The following is a 24,639-nucleotide window of genomic DNA, read 5'->3' as shown; positions in this document are numbered from 1 at the left end:
CAAAGATTTTTCTAAAGCGTCAATGGACTTCTCTATTGCCGCTAGGTCTTCATTGACAGCATCCCTCAAAGACTGAATTCCCTGTCTTCCTTCTATCAAAGCTGACACTCCTGTCCCCACTCCTACTGCCATACCTATTCCCATGAATGCAGCCAGGGTTAAAGTAATTGGTTCTCTTTTCGACTGCCGGCCAGCATAGCTTTCTTGTAAACTGGATGCAGGGTGATAATATACGCGGGGTAACAGCTGGATCATGACACAAAAATCATGAGATGAATTAAAAACCTTAGTTGATACACAGGGAGTAAGTCCTGTATTGCAAGCCCATCATCCAACCGGGGAAGGTACAAGATAGTAATTAGCTTCCGTTCTGGACACAGACTGAATTTGTCCGCATAGGTGTTTGTGAGTGGAAGGTGGAGTGCCTATACAGAAACCTGGACTCCTCACGGATACTTCAGTCAGGGTCAGTTTTTGTCCTGTTCCCTAAGAGCAGGAAGTATGGCTGCTGGTTCTGTTGAAATCTCCATTGAAGGCAATTCCTTCATAATAAGGCGGACCCGAGGACAGGCATAGCCAGCAGTCCTCAGTAGCCCTTGGATCAGTTCTATTAAGGGCATAAAAGACTCCTCTCAGTAGGTTAAACATCCTCTGTCTTGTTGAAGGAATCTCAGGGGTAATAGTTAGAGGTACCTGAGGAGTGGGAGGTTGGGTGATAGCAGCCATATTAAGGGGGTCCGCAATCACTGGAGTAGGCTGAGTAATAGTATGGGTGAGGGGTGTGGATTTGGTTGGGGGGCCTAAAGGATTGTAGGGGGTCTCTATTTTTAATCTGATAGTGAACAGTAATCCCTCATCATATCTTTCCTTGTAAATCCTAAGACCCCAGGTATACCCTTTTGTCCATCCCAGAGCTCTTTTCCCTGGTTCAGTAAAGGTGACACGGAGCGGATGGCACCAGTCAGTACACTCATCTAGGTCAAATCCTCCAGGTATATAAGATGCTAGGGAACAGTTGGCTGTTACTCTAATATAGTCCCAGCTTGAGGAGGGCTTCCAGTGGGCTGTACCTGAAGTCTCGCAACCCCAGCTCTTGCAAAAGAAGTTAGCCTTACCTCCACATGTTGGATTAAGGGATTGACTTCGGTGGGGCCCGGGACAGACATAGAAGGGATGGGTTCGAAGCATACTTCTATCCTTTTGGTTAGAGCAACCACCCCATGGGTCTCTCAAATGTTTTTCTATGTACGGAGGGGGTGTTAAAGGTGCCCTCTGAATGTCAGAGTACCCCTCCAAGTCCCATCCAGGAGGGGCTCCTATAGCCAACTTACAGATGTCAGGGAAAAGATCAGGCCACCAAGTCCACAGAGGGTGTACCTCGGCGATTGTCCATACAGCCCTACCCCCCTCATTGAGTACCTCCCACGTTTTTTGAACAGGACTGTGGGGGTTGAAGTCCTTTGGGATCGCTCCTACGAAGCAGGCGCAACTTAAAAGGGTTAGTAGTCTTCTCCAAAGTCTACTCATCATGGCTGACTCCAGGGGGTGCTCTCTTGACATGGGATGTGTGGACCCAAGTGGGGATTCCTTCCACTTTGACCGTGGTGGGCGTTGTCAGTAGCACCAAGTAGGGTCCCTTCCACCTCGGTTCTAGGTTTCCCGCTCGGTGTCTCCTCACCAGGACTGCGTCTCCTACTTCAAACTGGTGCTGCACCTGTGTGTCACCAGCAACATAGGTTTCTTTTAGCTGTTCCCAGACCTCTTTTCTTACTATTTCGAGAGCTTTTAATCGAGCCAAAAGACTAGAAGAAGGAGAGAAAGACACATCCGGGAGATTCCTATCCCCTACAGTCATAAAAATGGGTGGGGGCGCCCCATACATTAATTCAAATGGAGTTAGGCCAAGGGGTCCAGGTGTATTCCGAACCCTGAACAAGGCATAAGGGAGAACGGCTGTCCAATCGCTTCTGCCGGATTCTAAGGCTATTTTAGTCAGAGTCTCCTTTAGTGTTCTGTTCATCCTCTCTACCTGTTCTGAACTCTGGGGTCTGTATGCACAATGTAATTTCCAATTTTTCCCCAGTTGTCTGGCCAATCCCTGACTTACCTGGGAGACGAAGGCAGTCCGTTGTCTGACCCCATTACCTTAGGTATCCCAAAGCAGGGAAGGATTTCTTCAAGTATCTTCTTGACTACTACATTAGCTGTTTCTTTCTTGGTGGGGAATGCTTCGACCCATCCCAAGAAGGTGTCTATAAAAACTAGGAGATATTTATTTCCATACCTAGCTGGTTTCACCTCAGTGAAGTCAGTTTCCCAGTAGGCTCCAGGCCTGTCTTCTCGCAGTCGTTTTCCTTCCTGGAGCCTGCTAGACCCAGTGTTGGTAAGTGCACAAGCACGGCAGTTTTTTACTATCTCCTCCACAATTCTCTTTAATCCAGGAATGTAATAGGGGGACTTACTAACCAATTTTAGTATTTTTTTAGTTCCTAAATGAGTCAGATTGTGTATGTTAGCTAAGTAATCTCTCCCCTCTTCTTCTGTGAGGGTTCTTTTATTTATTTCCTCAGCAGCGGGCTGTTGGGTTCTCACCACCAGAGTCATTGGCCCTTGGGCTGCTTTTTTAGCTTCTTGGTCTGCCATTTGATTTCCCTTTTCAATGGGCCCAGTTCCCTTCTGGTGTCCTGGGAAATGGATAATTGCCACCCTACGGGGCAGATGAACAGCTTCTAATAAGCTGAGAATTTCTTCTTTATTTTTGATATCTTTGCTGGCAGACGTCAGCAGTCCACGGTGTCGGTATATTGCTCCGTGAACATGAGCCGTGGCAAAAGCGTACTGGCTGTCGGTATAGACATTAAGAGTCCTTCCTTCTGCCAGCCTTAAGGCTTGAATTAGTGCGATTAGTTCCGCTTTTTGAGCTGATGTACCCTCCGGCAGGCTGCTGGCCCATATGACAGACTTTCCATCCACTACTGCTGCCCCAGCCCTCCGCTTACCTTCTACCACAAAGCTGCTTCCGTCTGTGAACCAAGTCATCGCCCCTGGCCAAGGTTGGTCTGTGAGGTCTGGCCGGATTCCAGTCTCTTCTGTCAGTATTTCTTCACATTTATGTGCAGGGGCCTCATCAGCCTCAGGTAGTAAGGAGGCAGGATTGAGAATGGCTGGGAGTGCGAAACTTACTCGCTCTGTCAGCAATAGGCTCTGGTAATGCGTCATTTGGGCATTGGTCATCCAGTGGTCTGGTGGTTGCCTGACAATGCTCTCAAGAGAGTGTGGGGCCACTATGGTAACATTCTGGCCCATAGTCAGTTTGTCAGCATCTCTTACTAGCACACCTGTGGCTGCTATCGCTCGCAGGCAGGAGGGCCATCCACTGGCCACAGAGTCCAGTTTCTTTGATAAGTAGGCTACAGGGCACTTCCATGGTCCCAAAACCTGGGTAAGGACTCCCCTTGCCACTCCATTTCTTTCATCAATGTATAGGGTGAAAGGTTTGTTTAAATCTGGCAGGGCCAATGCCGGAGCCTGCAGCAGTGCCTTTTTGAGAGTTTCAAAGGCTAGCTGATGTTCCCTGGTCCAGGTGAATTCCCCTTTCTCTTTGGTTAGTGGATACAAGGGAGCTGCCAGTGAGGCAAATCCGGGAATCCAGAGTCTGCAAAACCCGGCAGTCCCCAGGAACTCTCTTACCTGGCGAGCAGTGGTTGGGGCCGGGATCTGCATAACAGCTTGTTTTCTGGCTTCTGTGAGCCACCGTTGTCCATCTCTCAGTACATATCCTATGTAGGTCACTTCTATCTGGCATAACTGAGCCTTTTTAGCAGAGGCCCGATACCCCAGCTTACCTAACTCACCCAGGAGGTTATGGGTCCCAATTTCACAGTTTCTGCAGCTAGGAACAGGTCATCTACATATTGCAGAAGAGTCACCTGTGGGTTATTGGCTCAGAAAAGAGCAAGATCTCAGTGTAGGGCTTCATTGAACAAAGTGGGCGAGTTCTTGAATCCCTGAGGCAGCCTCGTCCATGTGAGCTGTCCGGCTTGTCCACTCTCGGAGTCTCGCCATTTGAAAGCGAACAAGGGCTGGCTGTTGGGGTGTAACCTCAAACAGAAAAAAGCGTCTTTGAGATCCAGGACTGTGTACCATGTCCGACCAGGTGGCAAGGTGCTGAGGAGGTTATAAGGATTTGGCACCGTGGGGTGTATGTCCTGAACTCTCTTATTGACTTCTCTAAGGTCCTGGACTGGATGGTAGTCACTGGTCCCTGGTTTTTTTTTTACTGGAAGTAGAGGAGTGTTCCAAGGGGATTTGCATGGGACCAAAATCCCTTGTTGGAGCAGTTTGTTGATTTGGGGGCGTATACCCTCTTGAGCTTCTCTGCTCATGGGATATTGTCGGACCCCTATGGGGTGGCCCTGGACTTAAGTTCAATCACCACGGGGGGGGGGGACCAGTTTTGCCATCTCCACTCCTCCTGTCTCTGCCCACGCCTGAAGGTATCGATTCAACCAGTCCTGTAATCCCTCATGGGGCTTTACTTTATTTTGGTAAAGTCGATATTCCTCTCCTAGTTGTAAAGACAGCTCTAGAGTCTGGGGCACTTTTATTCCCCAGAAAACCTCCGGTCGATGAGAGGTGAAAGTTATTTGTGCTTTTAACTTGGTTAGTAAGTCTCTCCCCAATAAAGGCATAGGACACTCTGGAATGACTAGAAACGAATGAGTTACTCGATTTCGCCCTATGTCTACTACTTGGGATGTGGTCCATGGATACGATTTTTGTCCTGTGGCCCCGATCACCAAGGTTTTTTCATTTTTCTTCACTTTTCCTAGAGGTGTTTTGAGTACTGAAAATTCGGCTCCTGTGTCGACTAGAAAGTCCACAGGGGTCCCCTCCACTTCTAAGGTTGCCCTAGGCTCGGGGAGGGGGTCCGAGCCCCGTTCCCCCTAGACTTCATCTTCTCCAAGAGAAAGCACCTTTACCTCTTGTTTTTTTTTTCGGACAGTCGCTCTTCCAGTGGCCTATTTCCTTGCAATATGCGCATTGGTTCCTCTCCAGGCACTGCCCGCCTTCTCGGGGTCTCCTTGGTCCCTGCTGTCTTTTGTCTCCCAGGTTCCCTGACTGTCTACCTCTTCTTCCGTTATCTCTTTCTCCTACTGCGGCCAGGATCCTAGTCAAAACCTTTTCTTGCCTCCTGTCTCTCCTATCCTCATCCTCTCTTTTCTCTCTTTTCTCTCTCTCTAACTTTTCATCTTCTGTTTCTCTCCTATGATACACTTTCTCTGCCTCTCTAACTACATCCCTTATGGTGTAATCCTGCAAGCCCTCAATATGCTGTAACTTCTTCCTAATGTCAGGAGCCGACTGGCCAATGAAGGCCATAATCACTGAGGCCCTTTGACCCTCAGACGTGGGGTTGAATGGGATATATCTCCTATAAGCCTCCATGAGCCTGTTGAGGAAGACTGAGGGGGGCTCAGTCGCTCCCTGCATAACCTCTCTTACCTTGGCCAGATTCGTGGGCTGCCGGGCAGCACCTCTGAGACCCGCCACTAGGACCCGGCGATAATTGGACAGTCGTTCCCTACCTGGTGCCGTATTATAATCCCATCGGGGCCGGGTTAGCAGGAATCCTTCATCTATTTCAGCTGGAGTTTGGACAGGGCGCCCAGCCTTGTCTCGGACGTTTTTCTGAGCCTCGAGGAGAATTCTCTCTCTCCTCGGTTGTGAATAGAGTCTGCAGAAGCTGCTGGCAGTCATCCCAGGTCGGCTGGTGTGAATACATTAATGATTCAACCAACCCAGTGAGTCCTGCAGGGTTCTCTGAAAAAGGGGGGTGATTAGCTTTCCAGTTATAGAGGTCAGAAGAGGAAAAAGGCCAATACTGTAGGGGCTGTAGACTGTTTGGATCGGCAGGGGGAGCCCCAATATCCCTGAGGGGGAGCGCCACGTTTGAATCCGCAGGCCCCTCAGGGGTGACTCCTCGCCGGCTCCTTGTTCCTGTGGAGGGACCCCCTCCTCCGGCCAGGGCCTGAGGCAGGGGTCCCGAGGGAGCTGAAGGTTGGGGCTGGGGAGCATATGGTGGGGGTTGAGGGGTGTCAGGCCACTCAGGGGGTTCTTCAATCTCTGGATAGATCTTGGGGGGTTTCGTCACTGGTGTGCTGCGATCATCATCTCCCCTGAGCGGTGGTTTCGGTTTCTCTTTCTCACCATTTTCTCGGATGGCTAGAATCTTGGTGCCAGGGCGGAGAGGCGGGAGGAATGGGCGAACCCACGGGGGTGGGTAGCGTGCCAAGTGTTCCCATACCGTGATGTACGGTTGCTGCTCTGGATACGATCCGGGCCCCTCCTGAAAAACAATGGCCTTCACAGCCCTTATGGTGGGTAAGGAAAAAGTTCCTTCTGCTGGCCAACCTACTCCAAAAACAGGCCATTCCTAGGAACAGAAAGTCATCCATGGCTTTTTCTTCACTGTTACTGACAAATTTCGTCCTCTAGCCCTAACGTCCGTCCAATGGTCCTTAGTCAAAGATAAAGGAGTAGACACGGTCTGTCCCATAGTGAAGAATAAGAATAAACACAACACAATGACAGAGACGGAAAACAGTAAGACATCCAAACACACTCGTCTACGTCTGGACTTATACAACCAGCCAAACGCTACCTCTGACGGAGTGGGATTCCGTGTCCACTCCTCTGGCAGGAAGAGCACTCACTCTTCTTCACTCTGCCAGGCAACAGCCAGGTCCTCCTGACTGTTCCGTACCCTGGGCACTCCAGGGTCTCCCTCGGAACGTCTTCCAGGGGTGCAGCCTGTGGGGAAATAGACCGTTGTCTTCCCACAGGCACTAGGGTCCTTACGGTCCTCAGTGGCAGCTGCCAGAATACAGAATACCAGAACTGGTAACACAAGTGGGGCTCAAACCCACAATCTCAGAACTGAAAAACTAAGACACAAATTCAGCAGTGCCACACTTAGACACTTAGACAACAGACAACATAACAAGACTCACACAAACAAATGCACCTCCAAGGGGTCCTTCGGGGTTCTTGGGTGTCACGCAGATCTCGGTGGGACCTCCAAATGAAAGAACCTAGTGGGGAAACCCCCCCTCAACTCCCAATTCGGCGTGCACCCAAGAATCATGAATAGAACACAACGCCTTGATGTAACAACACGAGGTATTTTAATGGCGGAGCTCCGGGTCGAAACGTATCTCACACAGGAGACAGTGGATTCGACCATGAGGCTTGGAAGCTAGGGGTTTTTATAGAAAAGGAGTGGGGCTGGGGGAGGAATTGGCGTGGTTTCACATGTTTGGTCCATTTAAACATCAGCAGCCTGAGGTCAGAGGGGTGGGAGATAGGGAGGCGATGGGCCTGCCCGGGCATGTCCTGGTCTGTTCTGCTATGTTCTCAGCCCCAGGTTTCAAAGCTCACAAACAACTCTTTGGGCTATTTGACATACATTACATGAATCACAGGTCTCAAGTTTTATTTCCTTTCACTGGCCCCTCTAAAAAACAGCTTTCCAGCAGGGCCTCTCCTGCTGCACTTGACTCCTGGCTAAGGGTGCTGGGCAACTTAAATCAGCCTCCTCTGTGCAACTGAGACTGAATCAAGGATGTATAGCCAGCAGATAAAGTTTTAACCATGTTTTTCTTTTCAACATGAAACACAGAACAACAGTCATTCAGACAACGAAACAAAAACAGACATGAGGTGACATGTGGACAGATTGGTGCACCAAAACCAGACAATACAGAGAGGGTAGAAAACTTGATGTAACTAGAACTAAGGATGTCTACTGTAGGGACCAGAAAGCAGAAGCAGGACATCTCTTGATGTCCTTCTATCCCTGGGAGAGCTTAAAATCCATTTTCCTTCTCTCTCTCTCTCTCTCTCTCTCTCTCTCTCTCTCTCTCTCTCTCTCTCTCTCTCTCTCTCTCATGTCATTTGTATATCTTACATCTCCCTCTTGTGTGTATTTTGTATTTATTTTATTTTATTTGTTTTATAAGGTTTTATTTTATTTTATTTTATTTTATTTTATTATTTTAAGCCCTACTCCTCTTCCCTGATGTAGTTTTTGACTATGGACAAATGTCTGTTTCAACATTTCCAGTCACATTTTCCACTGTCAACCCCTAACTGATATCAGTGTTGTGACAACTCTTACTCAGTCTAGCCTGTATCCTTTTTGCAACCTTGCAGTCAACAGCCTTCAAAAGATAAAACTTATAGCGCTAACATTAGTGCTGTATGTTGCTTACCATGCAGAATACCATCTTCCATTTTCTGTGCAACCCCAGCAAGACTGTGTCCCTCAATCAGTCGTTCCGTATTTAGGTCCCCTTGTTCAGGTGCCAACTGTACTGACAGCAGCCACAGGTTACTGGGTGCCTGAAAGGAAAACTTGTGGTGGATTGGAAGTTCAGCAAGAGAAATCACAAGCCAAGACAAAGTTCTCTGATCAAGGATCAATCTTTAATGTAGGGCACTGAATATATATGTGAAAACCCAAGCACCTATCCCTTTGTTTAGGCTGGGTTCTGTTGCTTGTTTCAGTTAGATTGAGTTGCAAAGTAGGCTCTTCAGCAGCTCAGCTGGTGGGCGGGTCTCAGTTCTCTGGCAGGAAGCTATAATTGTAGCAAAGCAAGACATGTAGCTCCAGTGTTAGAGACTTGTTCAGCCAGCTCAAGGCTGGGGGGTGGGGGTGGGGGTCACACTCTGACACTGACACAGCAGGTAATTCAGAACTGATGTTGAGCCAGGGTCAGCAGTATGAACTCTCACTCTGGCTGCTAGAGAGACTACAGAATATTACCTCTCTGGGACAGGAATCAAATAAGCCTGCTTTCATAGATGTTCTTCTTGGCCCCAAATATACCCTGGCATCATATAAGTGGCTTGAATCTGTCCATAGGCTTCCTGAATGAGCTATTTGTTCAATTAGTTGAGGGTGAGACACAGGTCAAAGTGATTAAATTATTTTCCTATTAGTCAGTTTCAGAAATGCTAGCTAGTTACAACTGGGATGCATGTTGGTTACACGTAAAGTCCTTAAACTCCTTACCCACACATTTTGTCTAGTCATTTCTTGACTACTTCAGGTTTTCAGTCAAGAGTGTTAACATGCTTAGTGACAGGGAAGGTGCCTGAGCTGAAGTCGGGAGTGGGGGGAACTCATTGTTGCTTTCTGCTGTAGAAGCAACTTCTAGTTCATTACTCCAAAAGCAATAGTCCAAAGCCAGATGAGGTGCTACAACCCATAATCTCAGAGTTCAGGAGGGTGGAGCAGGAGGATTACCACAGATCTAAGACCATTCAAACCTCAGTGCAAGCTCAAGCCCACCTCAGCTCACATTAAAAAGCTGGTCATGGCTGCTTTTAACCCCAGCACTAGGTAGATGGCAGAGACTGGAGGATTGCTGGGACCTAGTGGCCAGGCAGCCTATCTGAAACACACTAATTCCCAGATTCAGGGAGAGACCCTGTCTCAAGGGGATGAAGTAAAAAGAGATAGAGGGATTTATTGGTTTCCTGTTCTGACTTCTGCATATACTAGCAAAGGCATAAGCATGTGAACATTTGTGCAGATACCATAATCAACAACAACAAAAAAGAATGAGGGGAAGAAGAGAAGGAGGAGGAGGAAAAGGTAAGGAAAAGGAGGAGGAGAAGTAAGAGGAGGGAAGATCGTGATATTCCCTTAGTAGAGCATCCACCAAACACTTGTAGACCAAGAGAGAGACAGTTGTCATGCCTCATTCAGTCTTGGACCACACCAACTCCTCCATATTTTAAAGAAACCCAGGTGCAGTTTCTTTGCTAGTATCGGCCAGTCCAAAATGTCTGAAGCTCTACAGCAATGTTTATTCTTCTTTCTCCTATTTAACCATCCCCCTTTCATGGTAAAAACATCCAGACCTGTATAGTGGCGTCAATAAGAACAAAGGCTCCTGAGTTAGAGTCTTGTGTTTAAATCTAAGTTTTCACATTGACTGACTATATGACCTTACAGTTACTTAATCTTTCTGAGTCTTAACTAATACTATGGTAAGAAGAATAAAATAGTACATACCATATAAAGCTGATGTAAAGTTGAAATGAAGCGTATCGATTACTTGCCTCCTTCTTGAACTCTTTATATCCCCACATCAAACACTAGTTTATGTTTCTAGTTCCAGGTTAAATGAAATGTCTACTGATACAAAATATGTTCCTATTGTAAGTGTATGTCTTTGGAAATATGATTTTTGGCATGATTTCTACTTGGACCTCCATCAGCAAATATGACTTTGAACAATACTTGTATTTTTCATTAATGATGAGATTGTGTCTTGTCAGTTGAAGTCTAGTGTTCTCAAAGGTAAATAGTTGATGCAACCTGGCTACTGACACCACTTTGGATTCTGAGGTCAGTGCTATCTGTACAAAGGTTGAAGCCTTTCAGGCAGCTATCAGCTTAGCCTTGGAAGACTTTTATTGATAAATGTTTTTTAAGTTAACATTTACTATTTTTATGTGTATGTGCCTGAATGAGTTTATATGCACCACTTGTGTACAGGAGGCAACAGGGATCAAAAGAAAGTGTATGGTTTCCTGTTACTGAAGATAGAGTCAGTTTTAGGATGCCAGGTTAGTGCGGTAATTGAACCTCAGAAAAAACAAGTTTCAAAGAATCTGATTCCTTCTTCTGACCTCCACTGCACCAGGCCTGTGCATGGTACTCAGGTACACATGCAAAACCAGTGCTCATACACATGAAATATAAATGAATCTTTTGCAAAAATTGAGTAACTCAACTTCTTCCATATTCACCTTAAAGCAAATATTCTATGCATACTTGACCTTCCAGTTCATTCCCCATCCCCTCCAAAACTGTCTTTCTGATTCTAAGCCAGATCCAAAGGTGCATCTAGTTCCAGATCGCAGTTCCCTTGAACACCCACTGTTTCCTTGGGAATATGTTTTGAGAAATGTAAGACTACTAAATTGATCCATAGGTGATGAAATTGCCAAGTTTGAAAAGGGCAGGAATAATCCTTGGCCTCTGATCAATAAATGAGAAAACATTCCACAATGCCTGACAGAGGTAGAGTAGACCCATACAGGAAGAAAAAAAAACTCACTGAACCCAGAGAGTTTATAAGGAAAAGCAAAGGAGCTGGGGAGTAGAGTGTAGGCAACATCACCAGAAAGACATGGTCCTGACAAAGATAATTCTATTCCAGACCAAAATGAAGCTGCTGCTGCTGCTGCTGTGTTTGGGACTAACCCTAGTCTGTGTCCATGCAGAAGAAGGTAGTTCTAAGGGAAGGAACTTTAATGTAGAAAAGTTATGATCAGTGAACTGTATGTATGATCAGAATGTGTTTTGGGGGACTCTTGAATCCAAGTGGGTCCTTTGAGGGAATGGGTATAGTGCCACAATCTATTAGACAAATGAATGGCTCCAGACCTTGAAGTAAGACCAGCTACTCAGATCTAACAATGTTTGGGGACCTGTGTTCTCACGGAGAGGTAGGTACAATATGCTAAGTATTGTGACAACTGGCATGAGATCTACCCCTGTGTATGCTCAGGCCCTAACCCATTGGCTGGAATTCAAGTGGAAACATGCATGTGGTATCCCTGCTACTTCTCCCTTAACAATTTGCTTGTCTACTACAGATTAATGGGGAATGCTATACTATTATCCTGGCCTCTGACAAAAGAGAAAAGATAGAAGAACATGGCAGCATGAGACATTTTGTGGAGCACATCCATGTCTTGGAGAATTCCTTAGCTTTTAAACTCCATACTGTGTAAGTGAGATGCTCCTAGCTGAGAAACATGAAAGAAAAACCTGGTATGGTCTCTTGCCTGCAAATACTTGGAATTGGGTGAAGAGATGCCTCTTACTATGCACATGTGTACACACATACTGAGTCTGTATCAAAATCTAGAATGCTTCATGTGACACTGATCCAAGATCTCATAACAGGTTGTTTTTCAAAAGTCAGAGACAAGAGTTGGTGACAGGAATTAATTCACTATGAGTTCTATAAGGGAAGATCGGAGACATTTCTGAAGCCACATTAATGAGACAGTATACCACAAGTTAAGATTATGTGATTATAATTAAGTTTTTATTACTAGTTGTTAGCCAAAGAAATCCACCCCTTCCTACTTGCGTTTTTCTGCAGTAAAGACAATAATAATAATAATTCTCCTCTGTGGATCTGAGAGCCACATCATGCAACATTACAGAGTGCTCATTTGAGGCAGGTGGTGGAAATCTGGCTGATAATCTACACCGCTGGCTGAAGGCCGGCACTGGTGAAACTTGGAAGTAGTTACAGTTGTTCTAAGGATGAGAAATGATTGTCGTTTTCTAGTTTTAAAATAATAGGCAAGTTGTGATTTCTAAAGCATCAGATATAAAGGAAATAATGTAAATATAAACTTTTAGCTAATTTTACAAAAATTAAATGGAATCAGAAACTGGAGATATGTATAGTGTAGTGGGGCAAGAAGCCATCCAGATCAAAATACCTTACTCACCAGCTCACTCTGTTTTACAGTATAGATGAAGAGTGCTCCGAAATATTTTTGGTTGCTGACAAAACAGAAAAGGCTGGTAATATTCTGTGACATGTGCGTATATAAAATGGCTATATATCTATCTACAAAATGATTAGTAAACCTTTAGTGTGTGTGTGTGTGTGTGTGTGTGTGTGTGTGTGTTGCTTTAGTCTGAACCTACTAGTCAAATGAGCAAGATCTAATAGCTAACACCCTGTGGTTGGCAAGTGGGATAAGTAGGGGGATATGAAACCTATTTGATACTGCCTGGTGGCTAGCACTGTTGCACATTGCTCAGGGTGTAGCTGCAGGTAATTCGATACAACAAACTTATGAAAGATAGAAACATGTTGCTGGAAGCTGCTGAGGGAGGTAGGTAAGCCTAGGAGAGGATGAGAGAGTGGTGCTCCTGTGGCTGACTGTTCACTAGTGGTCTGGATCTCTCAGAGTCCCTTTTCTTAGAAGTTACTTCTTGAAGTTCAGAAAGGTAAAGACAGAAAGGCTCAGACACTTCGCCAATCTCTTCCAGGATATGGATTTTAATGAATTTGTGTTTGGGGTAGAACAAGAAAAGGGTATCCATCATTTCCTGCAGAACAAACAATTTCTAAGCCATGTCCCCTTTCCTCCACAGATGATGGATTCAATACATTTACTATACTTAAGACAAACTATGATCATTATATTATGTTTCATCTCAATTAAGAAATGAATGGGGAAACCTTCCAGATGATGTCACTCTATGGTAATGTATTTTCACACAGACACTGATCTTGGAGTGGGAAAAGAAGAAAAAACCTCTAGCTTTAATATGGTCTTCCCAGCTTGGTCCTGCATCTTTCTCGCATCCTTAAGATTGATGGTCACCTCCATCATCCCTCGAGCATAGTGATGGAAGCACTCTGAAATCTCTCAGTGTGACAGAAGGATATTCTATGGATGCTAAATCCAGGATAGACCATACCAATGCCTTATTCACCACCAATGTTGCCAACCATTTCCACATCTTTATGGGGAAGTCCCTGTCCCCTCTCTCAGGCTGTGGTCAATGCACACAATACAGCTGCTACACTCACTATTGCTCTTCTCACAGGCTGAGAACCAGATTTGAGTTCAGACATCAAGGAAGAGTTTGCAAAACTATGTGAGGAGCATGGAATCGTTAGAGAAAATATCATTGACCTATACAATACCAGTAAGTCAGGTTTCATTTATTTTTCTCATCGTGAATATTTTATCCTAGAGGAACAATCTCAGTTTTCTACCAGTCATTTTTGAAAGCTGGAAAGTCCTATCCTTTCTCTTGGGGAAATATAGTGGGCCTGGTACTTGAATATGTTCTTGTTCTCACACTACAGATTGCTGCCTCCTGGCCCAAGAACATAGAATGGCCTGAGCCTCCAGGTGGGCAATATCCAACGGGAGCAAAGAGGGGGTTGGTGGTTATGGAGAGGCCCTTCCAAAAGTATTATCACTGTGCGCTCAAATTACAATAAAAATATTTTGATAAGGAAACTTTGAGGAAAGCTTGAAAATTGGCTTGGAATTGCCTGGATTTGTGATCTAGTCCTACTTTGAGCTTTGAAGTAAAGTGACTCAAGCACTTAGGCAAGAAAAGAAGGATTTGAGTTTTGCATAGTTGATGTATGCTTGTGTGAAACAGCAATGGGTTCAATATCATTAAAAGACAGAGTAGCCCGATATGATATAGTTGCTCTTCAGTGTCTGTGGTCCCACTCCATCCCACACTAGATAATAACATCTTAATCTGATCTCTGTACAACCTTGGCTTCTTACCTGGGAGTGAATGTACCTAATCACCACTTCTCAACCAGTCTGGAGAGCAGACTCCTCTGGCCCTCCCTTCTCATCTAGTCCAAGACTTCACTCATATAATGTGTGAAGTCTTTAAATGTAGCAAAGGCTTTTATCATTATTCCGCAATTTACCTAACCTTCTTCAGAGCTTCTTATGACAAAGGTTGTAGAAATAAGCCTCAGATTCCATTATGGTCATTTGTTCTGACTTTCATCTCTGTGTTCTGGCAAATAATTCCAGTTAGATTGCAAGGGACGATCCATTTCTTCATCCCCCTTTTCCAATATAATAGTATCTCTCTCTGTCCAGAAGTCAATCTAAGAAGTATTTAATGAGTTCCTGTATTCTTTTTTCCTGGCTTACACAGGGTTGAGTGGAGACTTCTCACCAGGACTCCAGCATCATCCTTTCCTATTCATACAGCATCCCGTGACAAGTTCTGTGATCTGCTTTCCATCCTGTCTCACAGAGAAGTGCAATCCCGGTCTCTCCAGCATGTTACTAGGATAACTCATCAAGAATCAAAGACTTTCTTTAAATTTCTCTTTGATACACCCATGACAATTCTCCTTGAATTTTTCTTCTTCCTGATCAATAAATGATTACACTTGCATTAAAATATATGTCTCTGTGTCCAGAAAAAATGTGGGGCTGACAATGAGTGAATATGGGGACCTCCTGAGTTCTGATCCTTCCTTCTGGCCCAGAATGCATCCTGAGTTTCATGATTTTGCCTCCCCTGCAACAATCCCAAGCCCTGATGAGTACTGCCTGCTTTTTAGCTCTCCTGCTTTAGTGCTGTCTGAGCATCATGGAAGCATGACACTTCCTGCATGATTCTTCCATCCATAGTCTCTTTTCCAACAGAGCTTAGGAGAGACACAGATTTCTAAGGCTATGCCTGCTCAGTATGTTTCATGATATGGCGAGTGTGTGTGCTACAGTGGGAGAGGTTTGGTAATTACAGTCCCATTGGATACAGAGAAAAAGGTGTCTAGCTTCCCATAGCATACTCTGGCCCCTTGATCAAGAGATTAAATTGGTTCAACTAAGGACACATGAAAGGAGTTCTTGCTGTAGTTTGCTAAAAGATGGCAAAACACTATTGAGAAACCTAAGCTTTTATGATGAAATACCTCCCTCCCCGCAACTGACCTGATGGTTGGGTCCAAGTCATTCTCTGACTAAAGCCTCCTAAGTGGCTTCAACTACATCCATAGACTACCATGCCCAGATTTCATTTTTAGTCTTGGCAAAAATTTAAGAGACAAAAAAAGATGTTCACAACCTAAGCTATCATTGGGAATCCTTATATAGTTAAGTAACAGTTCCAATACAGGACTCTGTTGAAGACACAAAAGGCTTGACAATGCTACCATACCTCAAAAGACAACAACCCAGAGAAAGATACAGAAAATATTTGGTTATACACAGGTCAACATGGCAGCTTGAGGTCACCCTAAATCCTCTCCCTTTCAACACCCAACTCTTTGTAGAAATGAGATGTGAAATAGTGAAAACATTAAAATCAAGGAAGGAATTTGAAACCTCACACAGAGCAATCCTATTGTAAAGGAAGAAGACAGGGACGATGTGAGGGTTGATACAGTAGAACATTACAATGCTTTGTGAACTGGGAGTAAATTACAGCTAAGGGAGCATAGAGGGTTGGGGACAACTGTTACAAAGACCCAAGGATGCCACATTAGCATGCACCCTCAGAGGAACAAGGGCTGAAGCAGAGTGATTATTTGATGAAAGATCCCCACCCTTACATGACATCCACCAAGAAGACAAATATCTGTACCTGCAGAAGTGACAGGACCAACCATTTTAAAGATCAAAGCAGCTGCTGACACCTTAGGACTGGCCTGACAGCTAGATCTAGGAGTTTCCACTTCCAAAAGCTGGTTTGATGCTCAGGGATGACCCGAATGTCTTATCAGGAATAAATAAACTCACAAAATATCAACATTAGGCACCATCGTCTTGAGATTGCAAACACAGGTTCATTTTGCCATCTAAAATGGTATCTGTCTTCTGGCTAAAATCAGTGACAGGCACTTCTTTACAAATTGCAGAGTTAGCTCTATGTTTATGTCCACTTATTATAAATAGGATATAATGGGCTATTTAATCACTGAGGTGTAATTCTCAAAATGCACCCAACTTAGAGCTTCCTGAGATATCCCTGAATCCTACAGGAGTTCCTTGCTTCATTCCTTTTATAAAGAGTGCCAGTTGTGCACAGGCCCAGACAGCAAAGAGCTGTTCTCTCAGGAGTGCTTTTACTCCTGGGCTGGGAGGTGAGAAGAGAGAATCTCAGGTACAGAGATACCATAGAAAACGACACTATAGTCAATGAAAATGCAAAATGCAGCTGGGCGTGGTGGCGCACGCCTTTAATCCCAGCACTCGGGAGGCAGAGGCAGGCGGATTTCTGAGTTCGAGGCCAGCCTGGTCTACAAAGTGAGTGCCAGGACAGCCAGGGCTACACAGAGAAACCCTGTCTCGAAAAACCAAAAAAAAAAAAAAGAAAATGCAAAATGCAAAAGATCCTAACTCAAAACATCCAGGAAATCCAAGACACAATGAAAAGACCAAAACTAAGTATAATAAGAATAGAGGAGAGCAAAAATTACCAACTTAAAGGGCCAGAAAATATTTTCAAGAAAATTATAAAAGAAGAGTTCCCTGAACCAAAACAATAAAAAGATGCCCATGAATACAAAGGAAGCAGACAGAACACCAAATAGATTAGGCCAGAGAAGAAATTTCTCCTGTAACATAATAATAAAAACACCAAATGCACAAAACAAAGAAAGAATATTAGAACAGTAAGGGAAAAAGATCAAGTACCACGTAAAGGCAGACCTATCAGAATTACACCAGAGTATCAGAATTACACCAGACTTCTCACCAGATAGTATAAAAGCCAGATAATCCTGGGAAGGCATCATACAGACCCTAAGAGAACACAAATGCCAACCCAGGATACTATGCCCAGCAAAACTCTCAATTACCACAGATAGAGAGACCAAGATATTCCATGATAAAAATAAATTTACACAATATCTTTCAACAAATCCAGCTCTTCAAAGGATAAATAAATGGAAAACTAAAACAAAAAAGTAAACTAAACCCTAGAAAAGTCAAGAAAGTAATCTTTTAACAAACCAGAAAGAAGATAGCCATCTTAACATAATTCTACCTCTAACAACAACAAAACAGGAAGCAACAATCACTATTACTTAATAATTCTTAATATCAATGGACTAAATTCCTCAATAAAGAGACATGGACTAACAGACTGGATACTTATAAAGGACCCAACATTTTGCTGCATAGAGAAAACCCACATCAGTGACAAACACAGACACTACCTCAGAGTAAAAGGCTGGAAAACAATTCTCCAAGCAAATGGTCCCAAAAAGAAAAAGCTGGATTAGCCATTCTAATATCAAATAAAATTGACTTTCATCCTAAAGGTTATCAAAAAATATAAAGGAGGACACTTCATATTCATCAAAGAAAAAAAATCTGCCAAGAAATGTCTCAATTCTGAACATCTATGCTCCTAATGCAAGGCCACCCACATTCATAAAAGAAACTTTACTAAAGCTCAAAGTACACATTGCAACTCACACAATAAGAGTGGGAAACTTTAACACCCTACTCTCATCAATGGACAGATCTTGGAAACAGATACTATACAGTGAAAGTAATAGAAGTTATAAACCAAATTGATTTAACATATATCTGTTAAACATTTTATTCCAAAGGTAAAGAATACACCTCCTTCTCAGCACCTCACAGTACCTTCTCCATAACTGACCATATAATGCATCAAATAACAGGCCTCAACAGCTACAAGAAGATTGAAATAATCCCTTCCATCCTATCAGATCACAATGGACTAAGGCTGGTCTTAAATACCAAGAAAAACAATGGAAAGCATACATACACATGGAAGCTGAACAGCATTCTACTCAATGATAACTTGGTCATGGAAGAAACAAAGAAAGAAATTAGAGAGTTTTTAGAGTTTAAAAAAAATGAAGCCACAACATAACCAAGCTTATGGGACACAATGAAAGCAGTGCTAATAGGAAAACTCATAGCTCTGAGTGCCATCAAAAAGAAACTGGAGAGAGCATACACTTCCAGCTTGACAATACACCTAAATATCTAGAACAAAAAGAAGCAAATACACCCAAGAGAGTAGACAGCAGGAAATATCAAAGTCAGGGTTAAAATCAACCAAGTAGAAACAAAAAGAACTATTCAAGAAGTCAACCAAACCTAGAGTTGGTTCCTTGAGAAAAACAACATGATAGATAAACCCTTAGCCAGACTAACTAGAGGGTACAGAGACAGTACCCTAATTAACAAAACTAGAAATCAAAAGGGAGACGTAACAACTGAAACTGAAGTAATCCAAAAAAAAAAAAATCCTCAAATCCTACTTTAAAAAAAAAAACCCTATACTCAACAAAACTGGCAAATCTTGGTCAAATGGACAATTTTCTAGACAGATACCAGGTACCAAAATTAAATCAGGATCAAGTAAATTATCTAAACAGTCCCATATGCCCTAAAGAAATAGAAGCAGTCATTAATTGTCTCCAAACAAAAAAAAGCCCAAGACCAGACGGGTTTGGTGGAGAGTTCTATCAGACCTTCAAAGAAAACCTGATATCAATATTCCTTAAAGTATTCCAAAAAATAGAAACTGAAGGAACACTACTCAATTTGTTCCATGGAGCCACAATTACCTTGATATTTAAACCACACAATGATCCAACAAAGTGAGGGAAATTCAGGCCAATGTTCCTTATGAATATCGATGCAAAAAATACTTAATAAAATTCTCAAAAACCTAATCCAAGAACACATGAAAATTATCAACAATCAGGATCAACTATGCTTCATCCCAGGGCTGCAGGGATGGTTCACTATACGGAAATCTATGACGTATTCTACTATATAAACAAACCCAATGGAAAAAAATACACATGATCATTTCATTAGATGCTGAGAAAGCATTTGACAAAGTCCAACACCCCCTCATGATAAAAGTCTTGGAAAGATCAGGAATTCAAGGCCCATACCTAAACATATTAAAATAGTATACAGCAAACCAGTAGCCAAAATTTAATAAATGGAGAGAGACTTGATGCGATCCCACTGAACTCAGAGAGGAGAAAAGTCTCCCCTCTCTCTCCCTACCTATTCAATATAGTGTTCCAAATTCCTAGCCAGGGAAATTAGAGAACAAAAGGAGGTCAAAGGGATGCAAATTGGAAAGGAAGATGTCAATATATCAGTATTTACAGATAATAAGATAGTATGCTTAAGTGACCCCCCCCCCCACAAATCCCCACAAGAGTTCTCCTATAGCTGATAACTTCAGCGAAGGATAAACAAACTGAGAAAGAAAGTAGAAAAACAACACCCTTCACAATAGTCACAAAATATAAAATACCTTGGTGTGACTCTAACTAAGCAAGTGAAAGACCTGTATGACAAGAACTTCAAGTCTCTGAAGAAAGAAATCAAAGATCTCTGAAGACGGAAAGATCTCCCATACTAATGAATTGGCAGGATTAATATAGTAAAAATGGCCATCTTGCAAAAAGCAATCTACAGATTCATTGCAATCCCATTCAAATTCCAACTCAATTCTTCATAGAGTTAGAAACAGCAAGTTTCAAATTCATCTGTAACAACCTGATTGAACTTCTATGGGAATGAACATCTCTGACCTCAAGGTTTACTACAGAGCAATTGTGATTAAAACTGCATAGTATTCGTACAGTGACATGCAGGTAATTGAATGGAATAGAATTTAAGACCCAGAAATGAATCCACACATCTATGGTCACTTGACTAGACAAAGGAGGTAAACCATCCAGTGGAAAAGACAGCATTTTCAACAAATGGTGCTGGTACAACCGGCAGTTAACATGTAGAAGAATGCAAATCAATCTATTCTTATCTACTTCTACAAGGCTCAAGTCCAAGTGGACCCAGGACTTCCACAAAAACTAGATACACTGAAACTAATAGAAAAGAAGTGGGGAAGAGCTTCAAGCACATGGTCACTTGGGAAAATTTCCTGAACAGTATACCAGTAGCTTATGCTTTAAGATCAAATATTGACAAATAGACCTCATACACTTGCAAAGTTTTTGCAAGGCAAATGACACTGTCAATCAGACAAAACAGCAACCAATAGACTGGGAAAAGATCTTTACCAACCCTACATCTGATAGAGGGCTAATATTCAATATATACACAGAACTCAAGAAGTTAGATGCCAGAGAACCAAATAACCCTATTAAAAATGGAGTACAGAGCTAAACAAAGAATTCTCAAGTGAGGAATTCCTAATGTCTGAGGAGCAACTAAAGAAATGTTCAACATCTTTAGTCATCAGGGAAATGCAAATCAAAACAACCCTGAGATTCTCACACCACTCAGAATAGCAAAGATCAAAATTTCAGGTGCTGGCAGATGCTGGTGAGGATGTAGAGAATGAGCAACACTCCCCCATTGCTGGTTTGATTGCAAGCTGGTACAACCACTCTGGAACTCACTCTGGAAGTTTCTCAGAAAACTGGACATAGTAGTACCTGAGGACCCAGCTAAACCACTACTGGGCATCTACCCAAAAGATTCTCCAACATAAAACAAGGACACATGTTCCACTACATTCAGAACAGTCTTTTTTTATAATAGCCAGAAGCTGGAAAGAACCCAGATGTTCCTCAACAGATGAATGGATACAGAAAATATGGCACATTAACACAGTGGAGTACTACTCAGCTATTAAAAACAATGAATTTTTGTAATTCTTAGGAAAATGGTTGGAACTAGAAAATATCATCCTAAGTGAGGTAATTCAACCACAATAGGACACACATAGTATGCACTCACTGATAAGTGGATATTAGCCCAGAAGCTCAAAATACCCAAGAAACAATTCACAGACCACATGAAGCTCAAGAAGAAGTAAGACTAAAGTGTGGATACTTTGGCCCTTCTTAGAAGGGGGAACAAAATACCCATAGGAAGAGTTAAGAGACAAAGTGTAGAACAGAGATTGAAGGAAAGGCCATTCAGAGACTGCCTCTCCCGGCATCCATCCCAAATACAGTCACCAAAACCAGACACTACTGTGGATGCCAACAAGTGCTTGCTGACAGAGGCTCTAACAGTGCCTGACAGATACAGAATTAGGTGCTCTCAGTCAACCATTGGACTGAGCACAGTGTCCCAAATGGAGGAGTTAGAGGAAGGCCTGAAGGAGCTGAAGGGATTTGCAACCTCACAGGAGGAACAACAATATGAAACAACCTGTACCCCCAGATTTCCCAGGATCTAGACCACCAACCAAAGAGTACACATGGAGGGACCCATGGTTCCAGCCCATATGTAGCAGAGGATGGTCTTGTCAGTCACCAATGGAAGGACAGGCCCTTGGTACTCTGAAGGCTCTTTGCCCCAGTGTAGGAGAATGTCAGGGACCGGGAGCAGGAGTGTGTGGTTTGGTGAGCAGGCGAGAAGGGGAGAGGATAGGGAGATTTCAGAGGGGAAACCAGGAAATGGGATACCATTTGAAATATAAACAAAGTAAATATCTAATAAAAAAGAATAGACATATAAAATGAAGTACAAAAATAGATTGTCATATGCTTGTGTGTGTGTGCACGCCAGTGTATGCAGATACATGTGCACTGTGCGTGTGTATACATAAAAGCCAGATGTTGATGTCAAGTGTCTTCCTGTCTCATTCTCCACCTGGTTTTCTGAGACAAAGTCTTTCTCTTCACCAAGAGCTTATGAATGTGGCTAGACCTACTGGCAAGCAAACCTCAGGATATCTCTGTTCCCCAGTGCTAGGATTACAGCACTTCTATTACTAGGCTTCTTCTGTGGATGCTGTGGATCCAAAGAGAGGTCCTCAGGCTTTCATGGAAAATACCTTAGCAAGTCAGCTACCTCCCCAGCTCAGGTTCTTTCTGAGAGGTCCCAGGCTTCCCTCAGGTAGTACTGGTTCCATCATTAGTAGTACTATTAAACCCAACCTTATTCAACTCACATATATGCTCCTAGTGGCCTTCCATGGAGTGATACTAAAATTTGAAGATAAACAACGATTACTCTATGACTTGGGAGCAACAACCTAAACCACAAATGCAATACTTGGTTTCAGGCTGTGTGTTTAGTAGGGGAGAGAAACAAGGCAGTATTTACATTAAATCTGAGCTATCAGAGAGAATAAGAGGGTTATCATTTCTCCAAGTTTCTTGGGAGCATAGTTTTAGAGTGGAAGGAAAAGTCCTAGTTTCAAACATTAAAGTATTCAGCTAGACTGGCTGCTGTATCAAAAAGGGCCCAGGGCTAGGACGACAACTCAACTGGTCAAGAGCTTGCTATGCAGTGTGAGGTCCTGCGTTTGATCCTCAGATCAATAAAGGAGTTGAGCTTGGTGGAGCACAGTAGAGCTTAGTGTCTCATGATTTTAATAGCAGCACTGGGCAGATGGAGACAGGTGAACCCTAGGGCTCAGCCTGCCAGCTGGTCAGCCCAGCCTCTAGCTCATCCTATAGGGTTCCAGGCAAAGGACACACCTGGTTTCCAAATACAGTGGACAGACTCTGGCAAAGAACATAGAAAGTTCATATCAGGTCTCCCCTCCCACAGTCCCAATCATAATCTAATATGGCTCAGTGAGGATGAAATTAATTTCTTTTTTCCTATACACATTCAAACCCTGGTTCTCTTTCCAATGATCCCTGGGACATGACCTCAACCACAGTGAACAGCATGAGAAGATACAACGAGAGATACAATGTTCTTTTCAGTTCACCCTTGGCTCTCAATCCAGGTTCTGCCTCATTTATTATCTCATTCATTATCTTCCATAGCTGATCCCCAGTTCCTGTTTGCTCTGATTCAGGGTCACATGCTTAGTAAAGGGCAGACATGAATTTCTTTTGTCAACACAAATTCTTCTAACACTAACCCAAAGCCTAAACCTAAATCTAACCCTTACCCCTAACTCTAACCCTAACCCAACCTAACTTTGTGGAAATTAGATGGGAAATAGTGAAAACATTCAAAGCCAAAGAAGAAATTTGAAACCCCAGACAGAGCAATCCCTTTGTAAAGGAAGAAGACAGGGAAGAAGTGAGGGTTGATGCAGTAGAACTGTACAATTCTTTGTGATCTGGGAGTAGATTACAGCTAAGGGAGCATAGAGGATTGGTGACAACTGTCACAAAGACCCAAGGGTGCCACATGAGCATGCATCATCAGAGGAGCAAGGGCTGAAGCAGAGTGATATTGAGGACAGATACCCAACCTTATATGACATACAGAAAGAACACAACTGCCTGTGGGTTCTGAAGTGACAGGAACACCCATTCTAAATATAAAAGCAGCTGCTGACACCTTAGGGCTGGCCTGACTGCTAGAACTAGCAATTCCCACTTAAATAGACTGTCCTGACCCTCATGTTTGGCTAGAATGTGTTATCTGGAATGAATGACCTCACAAAATATCAACATTAGACACATTCTGAGATTGTCATCACAAGATCATTTTGCCATCTAAAATGGTTTCTGTCCTCTGGTTAAAACCAGTGACAGCTACTTCTTTCCCAATTGCAGAGTTAGCTTTATGTTTGAGTCCACTTATTTGAAATGGGTTCCATTGGGCTATTTAATCATTGAGGGGTCATTTCCCCATTGCACCCAACCTAGAGCTTCCTGAGACCTACCTAAATCCTATAGCAAGTTACTTTCTTCATTCCTTTTATAAGATTGTCTTCTACACATGTGTTTGTGTGTGTACATGCATGTGTGTGTAGGTTCTTGTTCACCTGTGCATGTGTATATGTAGAAGCCAGATGTTGATGTCAAGTGTCTTCCTATCTCAATCTCCACGTAATTTCTGAGACAGAGTCTTTCTCTTCACCAAGAGTTTATGAATGTGGCTAGACCTTCTAGCAAGCAAACCCCAGGATCTCACTGCCTCTGTTTCCCCAGTGCTGGAATTACAGGACTTGCATCACTAGGCCTCTTTTGTGGATGCTGTGTATCCAAAGAGAGATCCTCAGTCTTTCATGGAAAATATCTTAGTAAGTCCTTTACCTCCCCAGCTCAGCTTCTTTCTGAGATGCCCCAGATTTCCCTGACAGGGTTCTTCCCAACTTCAGTATTACTAGTAAACCCAATCTTATTT

General features: G+C 43.3%; 1 pseudogene; it reads left to right on the top strand.

The window, feature by feature from the left end:
* Nucleotides 1-11,243: 11,243 nt before the first annotated feature.
* Nucleotides 11,244-14,990, top strand: LOC110288137 (major urinary protein 20-like; annotated as a pseudogene).
* The last annotated feature ends 9,649 nt before the right edge of the window (nt 14,991-24,639 follow it).

This window comes from Mus caroli, unplaced genomic scaffold (genome assembly GCF_978045245.1).
Source record: "Mus caroli unplaced genomic scaffold, Mus_caroli_1 scaffold_6, whole genome shotgun sequence".
Taxonomy (NCBI): domain Eukaryota; kingdom Metazoa; phylum Chordata; class Mammalia; order Rodentia; family Muridae; genus Mus; species Mus caroli.
Note: the sequence above shows the minus strand (reverse complement) of the source record. Positions and strands in the feature narration are given on the sequence as shown.